General features: G+C 46.4%; 1 protein-coding gene across 5 annotated transcripts in view; it reads left to right on the forward strand.

Moving 5' to 3' along the window:
• The first annotated feature begins 1926 nt into the window (after positions 1-1926).
• Positions 1927-25939, forward strand: part of LOC309650837 (disintegrin and metalloproteinase domain-containing protein 21-like) — a 34618-nt gene continuing 10605 nt past the window's right edge. For 3 of the 5 annotated variants that reach the window (XM_082442680.1, XM_082442678.1, XM_082442681.1), the window contains exon 1: positions 1927-14104. The gene's annotated coding sequence lies outside the window, so the exon portion shown is untranslated. Of the gene's footprint in view, positions 14105-20732; positions 22702-23150; positions 23256-25939 lie in introns of all 5 variants that reach the window. The other 2 variants (XM_082442677.1, XM_082442679.1) reach the window with 2 other exon arrangements.

Raw genomic sequence — 25939 nt, forward strand, 5'->3', positions numbered from 1 at the left:
AGGCCTCTCGCCTCTCCTTGCTGCCTGCGGGCTCCGTGGGGAGGGACCCACAGCATGTATGGAAAGTATGGTTTGGGATGCCCGGGGCCCAGATGGGAGCTGCTCCTGCAGACACCAGCAACGTTTTTTTGTGAACCTACTGGCCAGCTGGAAAGTGTTTGAAAGGGTGGTGCGGCCTCCTTCCATCACACACACATAACCACATACAGACCCACACATACACATGCACACACACCTAAAATGTACACAAACACATACACGCCCTAAACACACACACAACAGTGTACGTCGTATTACACAGTAGTGCAAAAGAGCAGCCCCTGATGCGTGCACCAACGTGAAGGGGCCTCACAGTCACAAATGGAGACGTGCTCGAGTTCTAGGATAGACATGACTCTGTGGGGATAGAAGTCAGGCTAGGGGTTGCCTGTGGGAGCAGGTGGGCCAGTAACTGAGTGTTGGGGGTAGAACGTGGCGGATTTGGGCTCAGAGAACAGGCAGCACCTGGATCTGGAGGGACGGCCCGACGAGGAGAGGTTTTGGGTCCACGTGTCCTGCCCAGCAAAGAACAGGTTTTTATCAATGTATGCATTGCACACACACACGGGACAGCTCAGTGAGGAAAAAAGATAGATAGATATGTACATAGATAGATAGACAGACAGACAGACAGAAAAAGCAGGCACAGAGGCAGATAGGTAAAGTGACAGAACAAAAAACATACAGCCTGATAGATGGACCAAGAGATAGCATCAGAAGGACGGACACATAAACAGATATATTAACAAAAGGACAGACAGAAAGACAGATGGACAACATAGAGAAAGACGGGCAGGAATATGGATCGAGAGATACAGGTGGACTAACAGACAAGTGAGGCAGACAGACAGTAAAACAGACGGACAGGTAGACACGTACACACACATCTGTACATAGAGTCATACACACACACATGTAGAGACAGAGAGAGACGCACAGCCAGTGGAACAGAGGGGCAGACAGCATTTTTTTCCTCTTTTTTTTTTTTCTGCCTTTGAATAGAGTTCCTCTACTGGGGCCTCTGGGGACGAGGCCCTGTGTGGGGCACGGGGCCCGAGAAAGCCACTCCCACAAGAGGCGCCATTATAAGCTGACTGTTAACTGGGAGCCTTGGATTCTGGGTGAAACGTTTTGATGACTTCGAATGATGTGAAGGGCAAAACAGGGTAGATCTGACATCTCGTATGGCATCAGAATGCTTTCTGCTCTTTGAATATTTGACTAAGGATATACATCAAGAATTGTCATATTTTTATTTTATTTGTGCTTGTTTTGTGTTTAAGAGGAAATATCCAGAAAAATTCTACCCTGAAGCCTTTTTCCTGGAATATATCTACTGGAACCAGCAGAGGGCAGGAAATCATTAGTCACTAGATGGTGTTGCTTGGTCTGTGGACAGTAAAGTCAAGGTTTTCTTGAGCACTTGGTTAATTAACTCCAGGAGCTGCGCACAGCCATCTACCCTTAATGAACGTGCCGAGTCGTCAGTATTTATAGCGCTCAGCGTTTGTGCTCTTTCTCAGCAAGAGGACACAGCTGTTCTTCAAAGCAGGGTGGAAAATCAACAAATATCCACTCAGTATTAACTTTATGGATGGTCCAATGGGGTTATATTGGATAGAATAAAGAACAACCCAGAATGAATATCCTACTGAGTTTACCAACTTTAAGCTTATTCTTTTTCCTTTATATTGCATTATTTACTAAATTCTGCATTCACAGAAATAAGTTGGCTGTTCAGAAAGAACGACTTTTGGAAGATAAGGAATCAAAGTGTATCTGAGCTCGTTACAATTGACGACCCCCCAGCAATGTGGTCTCTTCATCCAATTGCTGGCAACAATTAGACAGGTACTCATCAGTATTTACAGGTGACCCCTCACCCCTCCACCGCCAACCCCCCCCCCCCCCCCCGCCGTCATCTCTAATGTAATTTGCAATTATAAATGCATCCTTAAGTTTTTACGACTTTGGAGTAAGTAGGGATAGGCTGATCTTATCATACGAATAAGATCAAGCATGTTTCTCTTTGAACACGGAAATTACGAAACAGAAGTATTCCCGTTAAAATTAGCTTAGAGTCAATAAAGTCTGCTGGAATACTGATGAATGTGAAGAGTTAAGAAACAAACAGGAGGACTCAGGCTAGAACATTGAGCAGACAATACGGTGCTTCAGGTAAAGGAAGGCACTCCGTGCCCTCTTAATGAACCTCACCCTGTCCCAAAGCTAGCCACACTTGCATTCTCTATTGGGCTTTGCCGGTTTCTGGACCTCCAAGCAATGCAAACACACATTAGGTACTTTTTTATATCTAGCTTTTCCACTCAAGGTTATGTCTGTGAAACTCATCTATATTATTTCGTGCAGCAATCACTCATTTCATCATTGCTATGCACTATTGTTTGAATATATCAAAATATATATGTCTGTTCGATTACTGGCATAAAATTTTTAATTGTCTAATTTTTCTAGCTTTTGCGTACTTGTACGTCTTTTCTTGGACATAAGCCATAATCTCTGTCGGGCTGTGTCAGAGGGGGTACGTACGTATGCTCAGCTGTATAAATACTGCCAAGCAGTTTTCCAAAGTTGCTGTACTAATTTACACTCCCATCAGCGATGCTTATCTTGCCAGTTTTAAAATATTTTATTTAGTCTGTTTAATTTTAGTCATTCTGATGTGTGTGCTGTGTATGACATATTCATTTGAATTTCCTGAACAGTAATGTTGTAGGATTGGCTGTCCGAGGCTTCTAAGCCATTTGGATATCATCTTTTCTGAAGGGCTTGTTCAAACTTTTGATTATTTTTAATTGGGCTCTCTTTAAAAAGAAAACTGATTTGTAGCAGTTCTTTAGACGTTCTGGGTATGAATCCTCTATGGGATAAATGCATTGCAAATGCATCGTTCCCGTTTGTGTCTATTGTTTTTACCTAAAGTTCTTAATCTTAACAAAGTCCAATTTAGCAATCTTTTACTTTATGGTTATTGCATTTTTTGGGTCCCATTGGAGAACGCTTTTCTGACACCAAATTCACAGATGCTGTAACAGAAAGAAGACGCACTCCTATGTTTTCTTCGAGAACCTCTGTAATCCCACCTTTCGCCTGGGCAGGACCTTCTCCAAGGTCTGCGTCCCGGCTCTGCCAGGTGACGGCCCTTCCCCAAGGGCATGGGCTCTGCGAGCCCGAGCCCTGTCCTTTGTTCCTGCGGCCTCGCGGGCGGCGCCAGCTCTCCGAGTGTGGTCTTTCTTGTCTCGGGTCCCCGCTGCGTGCTTCTCCAGCTCCCTACGTGCCCTGGTCTCTGTTAGACTAACTGGTACGGTTTCTGTTTTCCCAACTGGACAATGACGAAACGATTACTAACCTGGAAAATGTAAACTAAAGCTACTTGCACTTCTCGTTACCTGTCTGATGGGTAACAACTGAGAAGGTCAGCAATATCCAGGGGTGGTCAAACCATAGGTAAATATATATACTTCTACGCTATTTTGAGTACATACGAGTGCTATTTTTTGAGGAGCCATTTGGCGGTACATAGTAATATTGCAATGTGTATGGATTTGACCCGTAAATTTTCCTTCATGCCACCCCTGCCTCTAGAGAAAGACGCTCACCTGAGTAGGAAGACTCTTACTGGCATGATCACCTACGCGTGGTTCGGATGTAAATCGTCATAACAGGACAGTTGTCAAACTGGCACCTCCGATGTACAACATGAGGTCGATCTATACGGCCCGAACAGGGCAGATAGGGTATGAAAGTGTTGATCTGTACAGAGAAGCATCTGGTATAGTTGTATAAAATTATGGCCCACAAATGATCTTGTCCTGCTGAGAGTTCCAGGCACTAACCTCTCAGTTCAGTAGAGGAGTGGTGCCCTAGGTCATCTGATGTTTGTAGGGGACCGGGGCTCTCGTGGGGGGGCTGCTGGACCAGGGGACCACCCAGCTGTGTGGCCCCTGCAGCACGGCCACTGGCCAAGCCCGTAAATTCAACACTGCTCAGAATCTTTACTTGGTTGTTCTGGTCGTCCTAATCATGCCGTGAGCAAGTAGTAGTACTCCCCGGGTAGTCTGAGGGCTGGGGCACAGGATAAGGAGGCTGCTGAAGGCCCAGCAGGCCGTGCACAGCGGCCTCCGTGGATAGCTGGCAACACGGAGAGGTTTGCCTCCCAGCGTGGTTGCCCCGCTGCCGCTTCTGTGATTATGTCATTTTACAGAGCGAAGGGATTTTGCGGATGTCACTAAAGTTCCTGATCAATGACCTTTGGAGGGATAAGACCCCAGTGGGCCTAATCTCATCACACGAGCCCTTGCGAACTGACTGCTGTCGCTGGCTACAGGCACAAGGGCAAGTCCGGAGCGTCCGGAGCTCAGCTGAGAGGGAGCTGAGCTGTTAGGTGTAAGTGATTAAAGCCACAAGCCACAAATGGAAGCGCTAAAGCTTTAATCACTTACTGTGATGAACGACGCAAGCATCTACAGCTGTTCCATTTTCCCCCAGGAAGTGGTGCGCCTGTTGAGGGCTAGGTAGAGCAGAGCCGCGTGGGGGTCGTCTTACTGCAGGGGGGAGCTCAGCAAAAGGTTCTGTCGGTTCTACGGACCCAAGGCTGAGGGTGGGTGTGAGGGGGTGGGCTCGGAGTGGAAACGTCCTGGGTACCAAGTCAGAGTGGGGAAAGTGCCTTCAAGGTTTCCCCTCCTCCCCGAAGGAGGCCTCATAGAGGCGCCTGGAGAAGACCCCTGTCCGAGGCTTCAGATAAAGGGACCTGGGAATGGAGGTGCTGGGGCTAGAAATGTACATTTGTGAGGAGCACTGCCAGCCAGGGGGCCTGAGCTCCTTGACTGTGGAGGGGAGCAAAATCTGTCATCCCAGAATGTGTCTCTCTGGCATGAGGATTCATTTAGGCTGATTATTTTAAGAAAGAGAAGACTCAGGAAGTGTTTTTTTTTTTTTTTTTTTTTTTTTTTTTTACCTCCCTCTTAGCTGCCTGTAGAATTTAGATAAAGGGTCTGTTCCTGGAACAGAGCTGTCACCAGAGAAATCTGCAAAGAACGTGGGATACGTGTGGTGGGGAAACTCAGCAGAGCCTGGAGACCAGAGTCCAGTTTGCGTCCCACTTTCTCTGCAGGGCCCAGGAAACGGCGATTTACCAAACATCTGCATGTCTGTCACCGGGTGAACTGCGTTCCCTTTGAAGCCCCAAATCCCTACCCAACATCCTCTATGGTCTTAAGCTGAAGATGGTATTTAAGGTGAAGGTTTGGCCATTGGCGAGTTACTCAGTTTCCCTGGGTCTCTCCCATGTATACATGTTATTAAACTTTGTTTGATTTTCTCTTGTTAGTCTGCCTCATGTCAATTTAATTCTTATACCAACCAGAAGAATCTAGAAGCGTAAAGGAAAATCTTCCTCTCGGACGGCTGAGTATTTCATTATATTTCTATATATATGTATATATACATATCTCACGTTTTCTTTATCCACTCATCCATCGATGGACACAGGTTGTTTCCATATCTTGGCTTTTGCGAGTAACGCGGCCACGAACGTGGGGCACAGATATCTCTTTGAGATACTGATTTCATTTCCTTTGGATACATACCCAGAAGTGGGATTGCTGGGTCATGTGGTAGGTCTATTTCTAATTTTTTAAGGTAACTTCCTACTGTTTTCCACAGTGGCTTCACCAATTTACACTTCCACCAACAGTGCACAGGAGTTCCCTTTTCTCCCAAGTGAGCGTTTTCAATCTGGGGAGATCATCAGTGATGCCTCCACAGAACCTCCCTGCTGGTTCCTTCTGGGTCTGAGTACCAGACTTCCCAGCATCGCTGCCTTGGAAGAGACCCATGGGCGAGAGGGAGCTTGTTCTGCAGAGAGAAGCAAAGGCTGTGGGGATGGGGTGCAGGACCTGTGTGGGGAGGGGCAGGGAGGCAGCATCAGCTCCTTCAGCTGCAGCTCCTCGAAGGGCCCTGGAGGGTGCAGACACGACCTGGTGCTGTCTTGAGAGCCGCATCTGAAGAGTCTGCCTTGAGGGGTTTACTCCATGCGGGTGGCTGGGGTCTCAGTGAAGTCTTGGGGACACTGGCGTCCATTGCAGGCCACTGGGAGAGCAGCCCTATGTCCCCCCTGCCCTGGGCCTATCTCCTCCATGCTGGTGGACACCCACCCTGGTCCCAGATGCACACCTACTCTGAAAACACCTGCTTCACATGCTTTCAAACTGGAAAACATCTGATTTGGACTTTCCTGGGTAAGTCAAAGTTCCTCTTTCATTTTTACCTACATTAGCCATTATTTCAACGAAGCATGTCCCTGTGGCTGGGGGACTGAGGTCTCTAAGAATAAAGGACCATAGTTTAAGGTTTTTTCCTCTTCTTCCCGTGCCCCCACCATGTGATCATGAACTTCTAGAAATAAGTTGGCAACTCATGTTGTGTGTCTTTTGCTGCATCCAGAGAGATGGTTGTATCCATGCTCTAGCACGTGAGTAGATATGCATGTGTAGAACATTGCTTCCGGCTGTCACCTGCTAATAATTAACATCTAGTAAATGCTAGCTTTTTATTAAGTGGCTACAATGCACATGAGTCGATCTTTAGGATAATGAATGTGACAGGTGTTGTATGTTCTTTATCAAGACACTCTTTGCAACGCCTTTTAAAATAAATGTGTTAAATTCTATAATTAATCTACCTAGACCTCGTTAGTGGGCTGACATTTTCAGTCAATAAAGGGCAGTGAGATGTGTCAGATCCCTTACTCGGACCCCACTTAGGAGCAGCTCCATTAATTCAACGGTTCTTTATTGAGCACCTACTGTGTGGCAGCTTCTGTGTTTGGCTCTGGCCCTGGTTAGCTCCTGTTTAATAGATGCTTAGATCTGTGGCTGGAGGACAAAGGCCAAGTGGTCTTGGGGATGTTGAGCCCATGAATGAGTTCTTTTGTCTCCTACACTACCTTCCTGTGTTCACTGCTCTCAGGAAGCACATCTAGGTTTGGGGGGAGATGGGCGTTCCCCATGGAAACCTGGCCCCTACTTGAGGTCACCGTTGCCTGACATCAGAACCCCTGGCCCGTCCCCAGACTTGGTCCGCAATTGTCACGTAACTTGTCCTGCCCGTGCAGAACCAGGCACCTCTTCACATCTATTCTGCAGTCTTTGTGTTCTTCTCATCTCAGTAGCACCGTTACGTGAGCATCTTCTCTTTGTGTGCAAAGGTTCCAGAGCGTTCCTTTATTCGTGCCATGCTGCTGGCTATTCCATTTTTTAAAGCTATGATAAATAACATTAACCTTCTAAAAAATACATTCGGGTAGTATTTGGGATGAAGATATCATCTTAATAGGTATCAAATTGCTTCACCTGATTTTGCTTATCTTTTCCAAATAAAGGGTCCGTCGTGTGGGCTCCTCTCCTTGTGGAAGAGCACATGCCCGGTCCAGGCAGGGAGGCGGGAGGCCCTGCCCTCAGGGAGCCTGCAGTATTGGAGGCATTGGCTCCCTCTCTGACTCAGACACAAGGCCCCAGTGGCATCTGTCCCTCTCGGTTGTGAACCTCAGGAGATGGTCACCTGGCGTACAGGTGTGCAGCCTCTCTGAGATGAGACGCTTTGTCTGATGAGACAAATGAGGGCAAGGAACAGCAGGCCCTCGCGTATGTGCACGTGACCAGGTGACGCCCGTGTGCAGCCGGCCCAGACATCCAGGAAGCCCTAAGGAGCCACACCACATCCCGAGGGTCACAGTAAGGCCGCCGCTTTGCTCACAATGCGCTCACCAGGCACTTGTTCGCTGTGCTCTGTTACAAAAAGTTCAGCTGTAGCACGGCTGGAGCACAGAGAATGGAAGGCAGGAGGCATCTGCTGTTGTAGAAGAGGCATGCTGGCAGCGGTGACCAGAGGAAGAGACCGGGAAACTGTGAGCAGAGGATCTGAGAAATCAAAAAGCCCAGCAGACAGGGCAGGTGGTGTCAGGGCTGCTTCCTTGGGTCCGAGAGCTGTTCTGGCACTGTTGTTCAGTGAGCTGTGGCCTGATCTTGCAGACATGCGTGCCATGGCCCCGGTGGGCAAGGGATTTCCCAGGCTCCGTGCCAGGTGCTTGGCAGCCGTGACTCAAGCTGGTGTCCTCACTGTCCGAGGAACAAGGGCATCGGTGGTCTCTGCAAACTGCACCCCGGGTCTCCAGGTCTCCGGGGGCTTCAGCAGAGACGAGGCCTCCAATGCAGCGCTTTCACGGGGCCCCCTCCTCGGCAACCTTTGTGCACTTTGGAAATGGGCCTGACGTTAGCTAATTCAGCCTCATCAACGTTAATAAGATCAAATTGGGTTCTATCATATTACGTTAGTTGGCAGCAAATCAAAGTAGATATTTTTGAAAATCTGAGTTGACAGAGAAGGCTGCCCCCACAAGTAAGTTTTCCAGAAAATAAAGCCACGACTTACGGAGCAGCAAATCACAGCCCAGTGACTTGGCCTGTAGCCGAGAACCTCCTATAAACTCCCCTCCACGGCTCGGGTCACACTTCCTGCTGCCAGGTGGCGATCAACCCCAGGGCTGGCCTCCGTCCATGGCACGTACGCGGCCTGAGCGCAACCAGATGGGTCGCTGGCATGGAAGCTGGAATGGAGAACTAACAATCTCTGAGCCCAGATGTAATTTCTAAGGGGATCCAGCCCGCAGAGCAGAGCTACCTGGGTGTGTGGCTCTGACACAAAGAGACATCCGTGGTGCTGAAATGACCCCCTTGGCCTCCCGCTACCCCACCTCCTCCTGTCATAAACGGATGACTAGAAATTCCAGTTCTAGGTGAGCGAGGGGGTATTAACCCCGGGAGGTGGAGGGCAGCAAACTGCCCCAGGTCCGACTTCTCCCCGCTCTGGCCCATCCCTGGCAACATCAAGTCATCTTTGGCCCCAACCTTCTGCTTCAGGACCAGAGGGAAGGAAACCACTTGAAAAAGCCAATCTCACAGAATCAGCATTTCTTTCCGAGACTCCAAGTCATGTCTGAGAAAGGAAAGATCACCTACAAGGCAAAGAGGAGCTCTCAGCTAGTGCTTCTCACCAGCCCTGGCTGGTGCTCCAGGGCTCCAGGTCCAGGCGGGAGGACTCATGGGGTCGGGGAGTGTAACTGAGCAGGATCCTATGGGGCCTTCCTGGGACGGACCCCTCCCCATGTCCTCTGCTGTAGCTCCTCCCTGAAGTACCTAGATGATAGCATCTGAGGCACATTCCTGAGTTGTTTTACAGATGCTGAAACCCCCACCAAATGGAAGAAGTTAACTACTGATGACCATGAGCATGTAGCCCCCAGACCTACTGGAGTCTGAGAATCGATAATGTTCACCCCTGTGAGCCCGCCCTGTGACCTCATCATCAGCCAATCAGAACTGTGCACAAGCTGATCCCACACCCTGTGACTCCCCTCCCTCACCTGGCCTTTAAAAATGCCTCCCTGGGACTTCTCTGCTGGCGCAGTGGTTAAGAATCCGCCTGCCAATGCAGGGGACACGGGTTCGAGTCCTGAGCCGGGAAGATCGCACATGACGCGGAGCAACTAAGCCCGTGCGCCACAACTGCTGAGCTTGCGCTTTAGAGCCCACGAGCCACAACTACTGAAGCCCATGCACCTAGAGCCGGTGCTCCGCAATGAGAGAAGCCACCGCAATGAGAAGCTCACGCAACAAAACGAAGAGTAGCCCCCGCTCACGGTAACTAGAGAAAGCCCGTGCGCAGCAATGAAGACCCAACACAGCCAATAAATAAATAAATAAATAAATAAATTTATAAAAACATAAAAATAAAAATAAAAAAAATTTTAAAAAGTAAAAATGCCTCCCTGAAACCCACTGGGGAGTTCCGGCATTTTGAGCATTGGCTGCCTTGGCCTCCTTATCTGCTGCCTTACAATAAACACTGCAGGTTCCTTCACCACAACCTGGTGTCACTAGATTGGCTTTATTCTTGCACGGGTGAGCAGACACAAGTTTGGTTCGGTAACAGGAGGACAGCTGCTCCCAAAGGTCTAGGGCGTCTTCTGGTCGTTTCCGCCACTGGCTGATATTTTCTCAGCCCGTCACCCATCCAGGGTGCCAACCTGTTCACTAGAACGTGTGGGGTCGCTGGGCACTTTGGGACTGCGAGGGGGTGGTGTGGGAAGGGCACTCCCAGGCCTGTGTTCCTTAGAAAAGGTGTCCCCATGGTTATGGACCCCAGTCCTGGGTGCTCTGGGGCTGGGCTGGCTCTGGGTGTGGTCAGAGGTCTGGGTCAGTGCTCAGCGCTCTGGTCAGTGCTGGGTCTGGGGTCAGTGGTCCCCTTCAATCCCCCTCCCAGGCACTCCTCTGTCCGATCACAGAGACTGGGGGTTTTCTGTCTCCCCAGTGACTGGCCCAGGGCTTGATCCATGATGCCTGCTCAGCTCCACACACCTGGAGGACCAGGGCCTGGGCAGAACCTGTGCCCCTGGGTGGTCAACGAGAATTCCTTGATCCACTGATGCATTAAGGAACTTCCCTTATCCTGGTGTGGAGGCTGAGGAGACACTTGCTGGGGGAGAAGGTCAGGCAAGCAGGGGAGGGATGGGGTCCAGCAGCTGGGAACGTCTGAGTCCTTGACACTTGGAGGGGCCCAGAGATGGCATCCCTCCCGGTAAGACCTGCACCCTCTCCTTCCAGCCCACTTTACCCCGCTTGGACCCACCTCTCAGAGGTCTTCATGGGAGGGTCCCCTTGGAGGTGGCCTTTGATGTATCACATGACCAGAGTGTCCCCTGGAGACACACGTGCTGGGTGAGGGGTCCCCCACCCCAACCCCAAACCAGGAGATGCGTGTGGTTCTTGGGACCGCCCTCCTCCAGGAGGGTATACTCAGTCAGGAACGAGGTCCTCTGTGGTCCAAAATGGCCCACGTGCGAGGGAGGTGCTTGGTGGGGGCTGCCGTCCACCAGTTCCCTGCTTTTCCATCCCTGCCTCTCCCAACAGGGGCCCTCATAGGAAAAGCGCCTCAGATTCTTCTCTTTCAATTTCACTCTTCTCTCCCTCATTTTGGAAGGTTCCGAAGCACATTCTCTTATTTCCTTGTAAAGCCGTTGTGTCAGAGTTTGAGACACCACCAGGAGACTTCTGGGCCCAGTGTTGCTGTGGCTTCATCAAAAGGGGCTGGGTGGAAAATAGAACCACTGCAGGCCCTGCAGATGTCCCCACTGGGAATGAATCCCATCAGGGCACCAGGGCTCACAGGCTTCAGGGAACCCCTGCCCTCAGGACTGGCCTCCTTTCTTCCAACCAGCTGCTGGTCAGAGGCCCAGGCACCCTCATCCTGGCTCCACCCCCCAGGGCCTGGATTCTTGGACAGCCTAGGGGTAATTCAAGACCCTCACGCTCCTTTATCTGGGGGCGAGAATGTCTTAAAAGCTGCATTTGGCTGATTTCGGAGGTCTGATTGTTTCTAGCCCATGGGGGTGGAAAGATGGGGTGTGATGTTCCTACCTCTGCAGGACCTTCCCAGCATGAAGATCTGTGCATTTCCCCAGACAGTAAACTCCCAACAGCATCCTCCCAGGAAGCCCAGATCCAGGATTACGAGGGCAGAGGCTCTCCCCTTGCTTACCTGTAACTTCCCACTCCCACAGCGAGGAGCCTGGCTCCCACCATCTGCCGTTTATGTATGCATTGCTCCTTTCTAGGTTACATGTGCAGAGGTTTCAGAATTGTTAGCTACTACACCCTGGAAAGAACTTCGTAAAATAAAGCCCACTGCTTATGTCCGGTCCATTTTGCCTTTAGTCTACAGATTCCATTCATTTCCACAGGTAACTTAGGTCAGCACCTTTGCCCCCACCCTTGACAGTTTTTTCCATACATTTCTAATACAGTTAGATTCTGTCACATCGTGTATTCCATCCTGCAACACTCCTACACCCCAAATAACTAAATTTGAATAGATTATGATTGACCCCTTGAGCTATACAAATCTATGGATTTGGACAAATGCTTAGCAACAAGTATCCGTCCTAAAGTGTCACATGGAATACTTCAAACCCCCCAACACATGGTCTGCTTATCATCTATGTAGCTTTGCCTTTCCTAGAGTGTCTTAAATGGGGTCATACTCCGTGCAGCTTCTTCAGACTGGATTCTTTCACTTAGCAATATGCACTTAATTAAGATTCATCCATGTCTTTCCGTGGGTTGATGGTTCATTTCTTTCTATTGCTGCGTCGTGTTCCATTGCATGTGCATGGGAGGAAAAACAATTTTCCCTCTACCTTTCTAGGTTCTTGGTTGAGATCCTCCATGTAATAAAAGATTAATAGGAGAAAAACAAACAGAATTTTAATAACACTCATACCTCTTGTATATATAGGAGATACCCAGGAAAACTGAGTAACTCCTTGAAATGGACCAAGCCATCATCTTAAATACCATCTTCAGCTAAAAACAAACAAAACAAGACTTTGGGGGAAGGGGAGAAGCCGGTTATGACAGGTTATCATGCAATGCACAGTAAACAAGGGTATGGTTACTATGCAGATTTAACTCAGGACTTCTCCATTGATGAGGGTTTCTTGAGATTTAATCATCCTTCTATTCTATTCTATTTAATCATCCTTCTATATAATCATCTTTCTACAGAGAGGGACACACCCTTGAAATGGAGATTTCCCTTATAAATGTAAATGTCCCTCAAAAAGGGCAAACTCTACTCAGTTTTCTGAAATTCTTCAGGGTCATTTTATTATAAAAAACCAATCAGATCAAAATAATACCTATGCCTAAGAGCATTCTGGGGTGGCATATTCTGTTCCCCATGACATGGATGTACCCCCAGTTTGCTTATGCATTTATCTATTGAAGGACATCCTGATTTCTTCCAGTTTTTAGCCATTATGAGTAGAGCTGTTATGCATAATTCCATCCTTGTTTGGGTTTAGATATAGTTTTTCAAAGCAGTTGCCTAAATACTGGAAGCACGATTGTTGGATCCCAAGGTAAGACTTGTTTAGTTTTGGAAAAAACTGCCAAACAGTCTTACAAATTAGCTGAACATGCATTCCACCAGTAAGCAGGGAGAGTTCCTGTTGTTCCTCACCCTGCAGTAACTGGTATTGTCATTTTCTTGGGGTTCAGCAGTTCTAATAGATGTACAGTGATATCTCATTGTATTAATTCGTAATTCCCTAATGGTGTATGATATTGAGCATTTTAAAAATACTATCTGTATATCTTCTTTGTCCAGGTGTCTGTTCATATCTTTACCTATTTTTAGTGGGGTTGTTTGTGTTAGAGGTCTTTGTATATTTGAGACAAATCCTTTATTAGATATGTGTTTTCAAATATTTTTCTCCCAGCTTCTGGCTTGTCTTTTGATTTTCTGAATAAGGTCTTTCACAGAGTAGAAATCTTTAAGTTTATAAAGTCCATGCTATTACTTGCTCTTTTTTTGTGGATTTCCTTTTCGTGTTGTGTGTTAAAACTCAAAGCTCATGATCTACCTAAACAAACACAAGTTCATGTAGATTTCCTCCTATGTTCTCTTTTATAATTTTGAAGTTGTGCCTTTTAAATGTGTCTAAGAATAATTTTGAATGAGTTGGCATAAGTTGTAAAGCTCGTGTCTACCTCCATTTCATGTCATACGGTTTCCAGTTAACGGTTCCTTAACTATTTTTGGAGAAGTTATGGGACACAGTCTCCATTTCAGTGAACGCCCGAAGTTGAATGGGTTCCGCGGTTCTGCCTACAGGGAGCGCTGTGTCCCGTGAACTGTGAGGGACGCGCGGCCTGCAGTTCCTGCACTGACCACACGGTGGCACTGAGCTGGCCTCTCTGACCCAGGGCGCATGCGTGTTCCCCCTCCCTGCCTGCAGCTGAGAGCAGTTGTGTCTCCTCAGGCACAGCCGAGGCTTCGGCTGGGACGCCCGGCTCAGCGTCTCTGCTGACAGGAACTCAGTCTCCTTAGGACTCGCTGGGCTTTCGGTTTCAGGACGACGCAGGGCTGTGTCCACGCTGACGGAAGCTGGGTTTCCTGAGGACCCAGGCGACGCCGGGAGGAAAGGGTGAGAAGAAGTGGGGAGAAGCTTCCTGTGGGCGGCGGACGGCTGAGGGGGTCCGTCTTCCTGCGACCCAGGAAGGGCTTGGTGTGGAAAGCTGGGTTTTTAGTCACTTCGGTGTGCTGTGTAGCCAGCATGTGGTATGGGGTGTCCAGTTTTCCCAGCACCATTTATTGTGGGGCCTGTCCTTCCCCTCGGTGTGTCCGTGGCCCCCTTGTCGTAACTTAACGGACCCCCCCCCCCACCCCGTGTGGGTTGGATTCTGGGCTCTCTGTCCCGTCCCTCTGGACCGTGTGCCTGTTTTTGTGCCAGTTCTGCCCTGTTTGGGGACTGTAGCTTCTCAGCAGAGTGTGAAGTCAGGGAGCGAGATGCCTCCAGCCCGGTCTCCTTCCTCAGGGTCGCTTTGGCCCTTCGGGGTCCTCTGTGGTTCCACACAAATGTTAGGAGGATTTGCTCTGTTTCTGTGAAAAATACCCTTGGCATTTCGGTAGGAGTTACGCTCACTGTGTACATTGCTTTGGGAAGCATGGACTTTTTAACAATATGAATTCTTGCGTTCCATGAGCGCGGGATATTTTCCCGTTGATTTGTGTCTTCAGTTTCTTCACCAATGCCTTAAAGTTTTCAGTGTGCGGGTCTTTCACGTCCTTCGTTAAATTTATTCTAGATATTTTGTTCTTTTTGATGGAATTGTAAATAGCTTTTGTTTGTTTTCTCCCTCTTTCTGATGGTTCATGATTAGTGTTTAGAAATGCAGTTGATTTTCTGTGTATTGATTTTGTAACTTTACTGAGTTCATTTATTATTTCTAATAGTTTTTTGGTAGAATGAGGTAGAAAACTGGAACTCGAAAATCCCACTGTTTCTATCATATTTAGGTCATCCGCAACACCAAAGACGCAGTGTCTCCTACTAGAATCTTCCCACAGTGCCTGCCAATCCCGTGTGGACTCCTATAAGGGCAGTTAGGTTCCTGACTTTGTGGGAAGTGGATCTGGGTTAAGGCTTGGCCTCTATAAGAAAGTGTGATATTTTCTCTGCCTTCCTGGTGTGGTCTTGACGTGGTGTTTTGGAAAGTTATTGACTTTGCAGTAACTCCAAACCTACAGAAACTTGTAATAGCAGAACAAGGTACTGTGTATCTGCACACTCAGATTACCCAGCCTTCCTTGCTTTACTGCTTTAGCCACTGAACACAGAATACTCCAGTGCATTTTACCCAAAACGGGGGCGCTCTTCCAGGGAACCAACACGTAACCTCCAAATGAGGAAATTATGATGGTTTCCGCATTGCAGTCCAGTCCATAGGCCCACTTCAACTTTCACCAGCTGCTCCAGCTCTAGGGCAATGTCTTTTCCCATTCTGATCCAGGTTTCTTTTTCTGGAACAATTACTGGTACTTTCCCTCATTTTCACAACCTTGGTGGATTTAAAGCACACAAGATGAGTATGATCTGGGTGGCTTTTCTGTATTGTAACATGTATCAGTACTTCATTTATTTTGTGTGTGTGTGATTAAATGTACCAGTCATTTACCATTTAAACTATTTTAAGTACACCATTCTGTGGCATTAACCACACTCACATTGTTGTACAAATATCCTCACCATCCACATTCAGATCTTTTCGGTTTTCACTGGTGAAGCTCTGTAGCCATTAAACACGAATTCCCCTCAGCCCCTGGCAACCACATTCTACTTTCTCTCTCTGAATTTGACTTTTCTGGGTACCTCATATAAGTGGAATCATATCATTTTTGTCCTTTTGTGACGGAGTTATTTCACTTATCTTAATGACCTCAAGGTTCATATATGTTGTAGCACGTGGCAGAAGTTCCTTAATTTTTAAGGCCGAATGACATTCTTTTGTGTGTATACCATATTTAGTTTATCCACTCATCCATCAATGGACACTTGGATTGCTTCCACCTTTTGCTATTGTGATTAATGCTGCTGTGAGTATGGGTGTACCCGTATCTCTTCCAATCCCCGCTTTTAGTTTTTTGGGTATATACCCTGATGTGGAATTGATGGATTATATGTTAATTCTGTGTTTACCTTTTTGAGGAGCTGCCATACTATCTTCCACAGGGGCTGCACCATTTCACTTTATTTCTTTCACGGCAGAATAACATGGCGGTTTATGGATCAACCCCATTATGTTTATCCATTTACCCACTGGTGGACGTTTGCATTGTTCCTTCCTTTTGGCTCTTGTGAACAGTGCGGCTATCAATATATATGTACACCTGTTTTCAGTTCTTTGGGGTCTCTATCTAGAAGTGGAGGTGTTGAACTATATGGTAATTGTACATTCATATTGTAAACATAGGTTGCACCCTTTTCCATTGCCACAAGTCATGTTTAAAGGTTCCAGTTTCTCTGCATTGTTGGCAACATTTGTTATTTTTAATTCTCTTGATTATAACCATTTTAGAGTGTGCGAAGGAGTTATTGCGTTGCGGTTTTAATTTGCATTTCCCTCCTGTCTTGTCATCGGCTTGTTGACCATTTTCATGTCTTGTGCAAAGAAGGGTCTATTTAAGTCCTTTGTCCATATTTAAAATTGGGTTGTTTGTTTTCGTTGATGAGTTATGAGAGTTCTTGATATACACTGGATAAATAAAGACTCATCAGATATATAATGTGGAAATATTTTCTTCCATTATGTGGGCTGTCTTTTTACTTTCTGCATTGCATCTGGTCATTGTCAAGCCACGGAGAGAGGCTTGACAGACAGGGCTGTGAGGGACAATTATGTTTGACTTGGCCAACACGTCAGATCGACTTGGCCGACACGTCACATTTCCTTCAAGCCTCCAGATCTGTGAGATAATAAATTTCTATTGCATATAGCTGCTCAGTGTGTGGTATTTCATATGGCAGCCCTAGAAAATAATAAAGATTTTGGTATCAGGAAGAGGAAGGCTGCTTAACACTTACCTACACATGTGGAAATATTTTTAGATTTGGGTAATGAAAAGAGGCTGGTGTTGGTGTGCTTAATAGGAAAAGCTCAGATAGACTGGAAGACCTGTTGGTAGAAAATGTACATTGATGGAGATTATGGTGAGGGATCAGAAATGAAAGAGGAAAGCTGAGAGAAAGCTTCTGTAATCTTAGAAATATATATATAAGCATAAACAAATGAATGTTGGTGATATCTCAGATGGAAATGGAGAACATGCCACTGAAAACATGTGGAAAGGTGAATCTTGTAATGAAGTGGCAGAAAACTTGTCTGAATAGTATTAGGTTGCGTGTACAAATTAGAACTTGAGGGTGATGATTTTGGATGTTTAGCTCTAGAGATTTCTAAGCAAAGTATTGAAGGAGGTATGGCCTGATTTCTTCTTGATGCTTGCGGTTATGAGAAGAGAAAGTAAACTGAAGAGAAAATTGTTAAGAAAAGCAGAAAGAAATCCTGAAGTTTTGGAAACATCTCAGTCTATCCAGATAACCTGCTTTTGAAATAGAGCCAAGGGTGTGCCTGGAAAAACTTTTGCTAAAGGGTTGATGCATGTGATTCATACAGTCAACCATCTCAGCAGAACCAGGAATAGCTATGTGGTCATACAGGAAAGGCCTGTGGAGGATCCTCTTGTCTGAAGACCTGAATCTCATGAATTGCATAGAAGGCCGAGAAGGGTTTTGAGAGTCTGACAGTAGCAGACACAATGCTGCTCTGGACTGAAATAACCAAATCGGATGAAGTAGAGAAAGATTGATTTGAGGACAGGGACAGACGGAGTGGCTCGCTTGGTTGCTACTGCCACCAGGTGTTCAGAGGGCACAGGCTGAGGTACCAGGGTCACAGACAGGTGGGCCCAGAGGACAGAGCATGCAGATGAAAGGGAGCAAAATTTGCCACCCCAGTGTGTCTCATTATCTTGAGGATTAAATTAAGGTCATTCTTTTTAAGAACAGAAGAGTCAGGAAGAAATTTTGACCTCCCCCTTAGCTACCTATAGAATTTAGATAGAGGACCTGTTACCAAAATAGAGCTGTCAGCAGAAATATGTGCAGAAAACATGGGCTAGGTGTGGTGGTGTGGGGGCCAGGAGACTCAGCAGGGCCTAGAGATCAGAGTCCACTCTGTGTCCCATTGTCTCCACTGGCCCAGCAAATATTTATTTATCAAACATCTGCTTTTCCATTTTCATGTGAATTGCCTTCTTCCCCTTTGAAGTCCCAAACCACTAACCCCAACCTCCTCTTTCGTCTTTAGCTTAAGATGATATTTAAGGTGAGTTACTCAGGTTTCCCGGGTCTCTCCCATGTATACATATTATTAAGTGTTTATTGGAATTTTTCCTTTTAATCTGTCTCATGTCAATTTAATTTTTAGACCAGCCAGAAGGACCTGGAAACGTAGAGGGAAATTTCTTCCTCCTTGATAGAGCCAGTACATTTTTTTTCTTATCTTAAAATCCAATAGAATTTGCTCTGTTTCTTTCTGACTTGCTTGACACCTTGTTTACATCATTTTGCTTTTTTACTTTGGGAATGGGAAACTCTGTCCTATGCCTGCCCCACCAGTGTAATTTGAAAGCAAAGAACTTGGGTTAAAGAACAACAAATTGTAAAACTTATAAAAATAGCAAGTGAGACTTTATTCAATACTACTGCAACACGAGGCAGACTGGACTAAACTCCAAATACAACAGGGACAAGTGGGGATTTATACCAACTGGCAGAGTGATGAGATGGAAACTCACTTACAGGAGGTAACAGAGGTCAGAGGATCTTCTTAAACTGGCCTAAGAGGTTCTTGCTAAATGCAGTCAAGGTCTTGTATCTCAAAGGTGGAAGATCAGGAGTTTGATCACATATCAAGGGTGGAGAAATTCTCAGTAAATTGACTTAGCAGGAGTCTCACTAAAGGCAGGCCAAGGTTGAGGTCTCCTCAAGAAGAGAGCTCAGAGGAGCCTCACTAAAGTTCGATCAAGGACGGAGTCTTTGTCCATCCACCTTTCTGGCTCAAGATAAGAAGAGGCATTCTTCTTTCCTCTGTACAATAGAAGTCCATTTCTTGTTCAGTGGTCTTTTGATTGTTAAGGGCCTCCTGCACTGTGTGTTGAGAGTTTATAGTAGAGGATATTGTTTGTATGGTGTGAGCCTTTAAACCTGCAATAAGGGGGATTATCAAGAGAGTAAAATAAAAGCAAAGATTAATGGTTGAGGCAGACTGAAATGACAATTTCTGAGTCCAGAGTGCAGCTAATCAAGAAAATTTCTAGACATTTGGCACAAAATATCTTTAGATGGTGGAGTGACAACATCAGTGCCAGTCTGATGGATTTCTTGGATGGATTTACTGAATGTTCCAGGTGGTGGCATAGGCATCAGAGAGATTTTGATAAGATTGTCCACAGTCATGGTATTTCCTGGAGCAGAGACTAAAAGGTGCAGAAATTAGGTGAACTTCCTGAGGGGCCTACACAGCAGCAGCTCCAGGCACCAAGATTATTTGCATACCATCTTCTGAAGTTTCTTTGAAGTTTTTGTCAAGTTGTCCTGCATCAGCTCACACGGCTTCATTAGGTACCGGGTGCGGGGGGCAGTGGGAAGATCAGCTATAGACAACTTAGAGTCACAGTGAGGATCTGGGTAGTCACGTTTTGATTCTTCATGATGTGAATTCTGGAGGGTGGGATAAGATTCGGAACATCACTTTGGAGAGACGTAGCCAGATAGTGAAGGAAGCTACAGGAGGTGAGAATTTGTTAAGGACCAACTAAATATGAGAAATGGCAGGATCAAGACAAATTTACAGGTAGATAAATACCTTCTAAGAAAATTATCTGGGCTAGAATCTGATAACCCAAAAGGATTGGCTGTAGTTTTCTACTGAAACATAAAATTTCTCCATATAGTCACCCTACTTGTGATCAAACCTTAACAAAGTAAGGTTATCCTTTTTTACAAAATTCATCTGTTCCAATTAGATTTGCCTGATATTCACACATGTTCAGCAAGAATGATTACTGACCACATGAACATTTTAGTTTGTTTTGTTTGAATTTTTCATAAGGAATCTCAGGTTGTAGTCTTAAAAGCCTCTTGAGGTTTGGAAGACATGCCAAGAACTTACCACCAGACCTCATATGCAGTAGCTATAGATTTGGGTGAATTCCTCTCTTCTCTCATTATTATCTCTTCTGTAAAATATTCTAAGGTTCCTGGTCCTATCAAGAAGTGCCTTTCCTTACTTTCCTGTAAGGCTGGGTACCACATGAGCCAGGATGGAGGCCAGTTATCCTGAGATGTCTTTGTAACCATTGGCAATAAAAATCAACCTTAGTGTCTTGAACTCTCAGGACACATCTGGTTTTATACACATCACTGTAAAATATGACAGTCCAGTCAAAGCCTTGGTTACATGGCCAATATTTCCAAGTATGTTCTGTTATAGGGAGGGTAGATTCTGAATAAACCCATGCAAAAAATCAAATTCTGGCAAAAGTGGAGCATTATGAACTTGGAAGACATTTTAACAGTTTCTTATGGAGTTAAACATACACCTACCATGTGATTGAGGAGTGGGCTACAAAGTACTTACCCAACTGATTTAAAATTTTATGTTTGGACTTTTCTGGTGGCACAGTGGTTAAGAATCTGCCTGCCAATGCAGGGGACACGGGTTTGAGTCCTGGGCCGGGAGGATCCCACATGCCACGGAGCAACTAAGCCTGTGCGCCACAGCTACTGAGCCTGCGCTCTAGAGCCCGTGTGCCGCAACTGCTGAGCCTGCGCGTCACAACTACTGAAGCCTGCGTGCCTAGAGCCCGTGCTCCGCAACAAGAGAAGCCACTGCAATGAGAAGCCCACGCACTGCAACGAAGAGTAGCCCTCACTCGCCGCGACTAGAGAAAGCCTGTGCATAGCAACGAAGACCCATCGTAGCCAATAAATAAATAAATGAAATTTTATGTTCACACAAATGCCTTCATGGGAATGCTTATATCAGCTTTATTTATTTGAACCATTTTCCAGTCTCTGAATTTTGCTCCTATGGTGATTGGTTTATGGAAAATTTCCAAAATAATTAGTGAATACTCATATCTATTGTGTAATTTCAATTACATAAACCCATTTTCTGAGGCACCTTCAACCTAAACATCTCTGTCACCTCCTCAGCCCCAGCACAGCCAACCTCTCCCTCGGGGTCTCTGACATACTCAGGAGGAGGTTTATCGTACTATGTGTCTTGCACAGTAATAGTACATGACTGTGACCTCAGATCTCAGACTGCTCAGCTCCATGTAGGCTGTGGATGTGTCCACACTCATGGTGATTGCCCTGGAACTTCTGGCCATATCTTGTTTCACCACCTTTGGGGTCAATTTGTGCCATTCACTAAAGCCCTTGTCCAGAGGCCTTTTGAACCAAGTGCATAAAGCAACTGGTGAAGGTGTGTCTGAAAGCCTTGCAGGAGACATTCACTGATGCCTTGGGCTTCTTTGCCTTAGTGCCAGACTGCAGCAGCTGGATGTGGGAGTGGACACCTGTGGAGAGGGGTCAGGAGTGGATGAAATCCACTTGACTTGTCCTGATTCCCTCCCCAGCCCAGGGACTGGGAAGTTCCTTACATGTAGCCACTGCCACCAGGAAGAGGATCCTCCCGGTCCAGTCTGTGGCGAGGACTATGAGACTTCCGTAGAGGACGCTGTACGGTTGTTGGATGATGCTCTTAGGGCAAGACATACCCATATTTAACCTAGGATACCTCAACTTATTTGCCCATTGACGAGGCAGAATATTTCATATTCAGTGCCCGTCTAGCCAGGAAAAGATGGACATCCCATGGACCATGCTCAGTGGGATGCCAAAGGCCCAAGTCCTAATCCTTGTCTGAGAATATGTGTCCCCCATCACATCCTTGACCTCTGTGCAGACAGAGTTCTTCAAACCGAGAAAGAAGCCCCACACGACTTGCCCCTCTTTTTGAGCCCACCTTTGAATGACAGGGAAGCAACCTGAACATGTTCTGAGCTTTGATAACTAAATGTTACTCCTAGGGTCAGACTGTCTCCCCAAACTCTGCAACCATTGGATTAAAAAAATCCTGTTTTCCACTTCTAAGAATTAGGATATCTAGAAGGCCTACAAATTTACCTGTTAAACACAGTTCTCATTGCCTCATTGAGTTGGGTATGTGATCCCAATAGAATCCAATATTAATCACACAGGAGTAAGCAGTCCTTAACAACTCTTAATTTAGATTTGTTTTAGCTGAAAAGAGAAGACTCAGTGCCTGAGAGGAAACCACTGCCCAGTTCCTTCTGCATCTTCTCCTGGGGCTGCAGTCCTGTGCTGGGTGGGTCCTGAGCACCGGCAGTACCACCCTGCAGGGAAGGGTCCTGCCTGGTCTCACATTGTAGCTACCTCAGTATCTCTAGTCCAGTATTCAATGGCTGTGCCCTGCCTTCAGAATCCTTTTACAGTGACACCATATTCTTTCTACATCATCTCTTGAAATAGTGAATCGGCCTTACTAAACCCACATACTTTACAGGGAGACCCCAAGCAAGGATTTTATGAAACCACAAGGGAGCCCTTTCCCTGGAGGTGCCAGACGCACTGATACAGTTGACAGTCATGTGAGTCCAGAGTCTATCAGGGGCTTTGTGGGTTCCTCTCATTTCCTTTGGGCTCCTCTGGTTTAATATTCTGTCGGAGAACACCTGCACATAGAAGCCATGGACCTCAGTGCACACATAACATCTAATATTCCAATAATACAGACACACACACACACACACACACAGTGGCTAATTATCGTAGTAACGTACTTGAAATTTCTTCTTTTCTATACCTAGCACATGGGCAGTGCCCTCCGTGCCCTGACACACACTGACCCTAGGCTTGAGTGTGTGACTTGCTTTGACAAACAAAAGCAAACACAGTAAAGTGGAGACTGGCGTGTGCAAGCACGTTGGGTTTGCCTGTTCTTGAAGAATCTGGACACTGCAGTTGCCCCATGGGAAGGGTACAGGCTTGCCCCACATTGTCAGAAGTGGGGCACAGTCACAACATTTCTCACTCATAGTGCCTGCACCTGAGGGACCCCAGAGACCCCACCTGCAGGAAGGAAGACCTGAGAAGTCTGAGGAGGAAGAGGAGGATGAGGCAGCGTCATTGTCAACTGACTCAGGTGATGCTGTCCTACTGGGTCACCAGGTGGGTGGGGCAGTAGCGGGAAGATGAGCTGGGTCAGCTCCATGAGGGATGCCCTGGCCTTTGCAGGGCACCTCGTCACCGGAAGTTTCTCCGTCCTCAGGCTCAATCCTGCTGGTCATCTTTCCTCTTGACCGCCTGCCCTGTGGACCTAGGACCCCAGCATCTGACAGGTAGATAGACCCACTGCTTAATCACCCACAACCGCGCCAACTGTGGGAAACCTGCGTCGTCTTCTACGTCTGGTGGAACCCGGATTGTGATTACACCTGGATCCACCAAAAACTCCTGGAGGAGGAGGGAAACTTTGTCATAGAACACTAAGGAAAGAGAGAAAAACAGCCTGAGGCTGATGAGCGAGGATCCTGAGTTTGGTCTGTAAGCTGCAGGTGTCAGAGGCTTCGACCTGATCTCCTTTTCTGGACTTTGTCTCACTGTGGTCTCTGGGCATCCCTCAGTTCTCCTTGGAGAGTCTGCGTCTTGTAGCACTTACAGCTTTCATCCACTAGTGTTATCCTGGAGCCTCATTACTGTGGTAGCCGTCTGGGGGAGAGGGGTCTTATATATTCTTATGATTAAATCTCAGTGAGGCAGTTATCCCGTGTCTCTAATCTGTGATTCTCACAGGGTTTCCGCAGTGGTGTCAGGGTGGGACTTGTTCCCTTCTGATTACCCACCTGATTCACAAAAAATTATGACCAGGGAGCTTGACATTATTAGTTGCACAAAAATGTTTCCTAATTTTAGGGAGAAAGAAAATAGAGATATGTGACTCATGAATACTTAAAAAACTTTAAAAAAAGGCATTTCATAAATATAAACAGTATCAGAAATTCTCTTTCAAAAAGAAAATGAAACATTATGCATCTGTTATTTTTTTAACTTGTCAAGGTATGTTTTCTGCTAAAATATACGTAAAAACCTGTGTGTGTATGTGTGTGTGTGTTAAAATGTAGCCAGATTTGTTTTCATCAGGTATGGTGAGACACACGGACGTGGAAGTGATTGTCAGTTTACACTCACAGACCCCTAGAAACAGGGGGCACACACCACACAGGGGCCACTCAGGGAGGCACTGGGGTTGGTCAGGAGACAGAAGAGGGGACGGGACATGCACCAGAGACCTGATTGGGGTTTTGGAATGGATGAGGCAGGGTAGGTATGCTGAGTAAAATTAGCACTGGATAACTTGAATAATTTTGTCAGGCTCTTGGGCATGTGTGGTCCCTGGTTGTCAGAGACCTGGCCCTGGGGTGACCCAGGTCAGGAGGAATATGGAAAGGTGTGTGAGAGCTTGTAAGAGAGATAGAAAATAGAGATGTGCTCTGGATTGGTGGCTTGTACATCAGAGGTACACCTACAGGAAGGTGTCTGATATCTGCAGGAATTTGCAGCCCAGGAAGGGGCAGTCTGTGCAAGATCAAGGCCCCCCATATCAGAACATTGAGAATACAGAAATAGGAAAATATAGTTGCTACAATTGTCCCTGTGGTGCTCTGGCTTCAAATTAAGGGAACTTTGGGTGAGTGACTTTCAGAGAATATGGCAGAAGTCACTCTAAATGGAATAAAACATTTTACTGTGAGAATAGGAAGAATAAACACAAGTAAAAGTATGAAGATTCCTTGTAAACTGGCTCGTCACCAAGTCCCCACTTGTATGGCATTAGCCGGGAAAACAGATTTGAAGTTTTGGGGCTCTCTAAAAATACCTGGGCGGAGTTGTGAAGAGTATTAGAATATGCTCAGGTCAAGGAGACGGGTCCAGAAGTTACGCCCTTTGAGAGTATGAACTGTAAGTAAGTTTATGCAAAGACAGTAGTATTTGTGTATAGCCAAGGCTGTAGTAGGAGCGGGTGGTCCTACTCCATAGGGGTCAAGGTGTTGACTGAAAGGAGGCCGGTGCTTCCTGGAGACAACATTTATGTACATTATTTTCTTTCTTTTTTAAACTTCTGCTCCCTGCATTCATTCATTCATTCATTCATTTATTTATATTTTTGGCTGCATTGGGTCTTCGTTGCAGCGAGCGGGGGCTACTCTTTGCTGCGGTGCACAGGCTTCTCATTGCGGTGGCTTCTCTTGTTGCAGAGCACGGGCTCTAGGTGCGCGGGCTTCAGTAGTTGTGGCTCGTGGGCTCTAGAGTGCAGCCTCATCCGTTATTTTCTTTAAATTAAGACTTGACTTTTTTGAGAGCAGTTGTAGGTTTACAGCATAATGGGGGGGGCAGTACAGAGCTATCCCATATACGTACTGACCCCCCACATGCACAGCCTCCGCCATCATCAGTACCCTCAGATGGCACATTTGTTACAGCTGATAAACTGTCATGACACATGGCAATTACCCGAAGTCCGTAGCTTACCTTAGGGTTCACCCTTGTACATTTCACGGGACTTTACAAATGTATGACGTGTGTCCAGTATTAAGGAATCATGAGGAGTATTTCTCTGCCCTAAAAGTCCTCTGACTTCACCTGTTCATCCATCTTCCTCTTCCCGAACTCCACACAATCACTGATCTTTTTACTGTCTCCATAGTTTTGTGTTTTCCAGAATATCACAAAGTTAAAAGCATACAATATGAAGCCTTTTCGGATTGGCTTCTTTTACTTAGTAATATGCATGCCTCTTCCATGTCTTTTCATTCTTTTATTGCCAGA

This window comes from Balaenoptera physalus (assembly GCF_965194825.1).
Source record: "Balaenoptera physalus genome assembly, chromosome: 20".
NCBI lineage: Eukaryota > Metazoa > Chordata > Mammalia > Artiodactyla > Balaenopteridae > Balaenoptera > Balaenoptera physalus.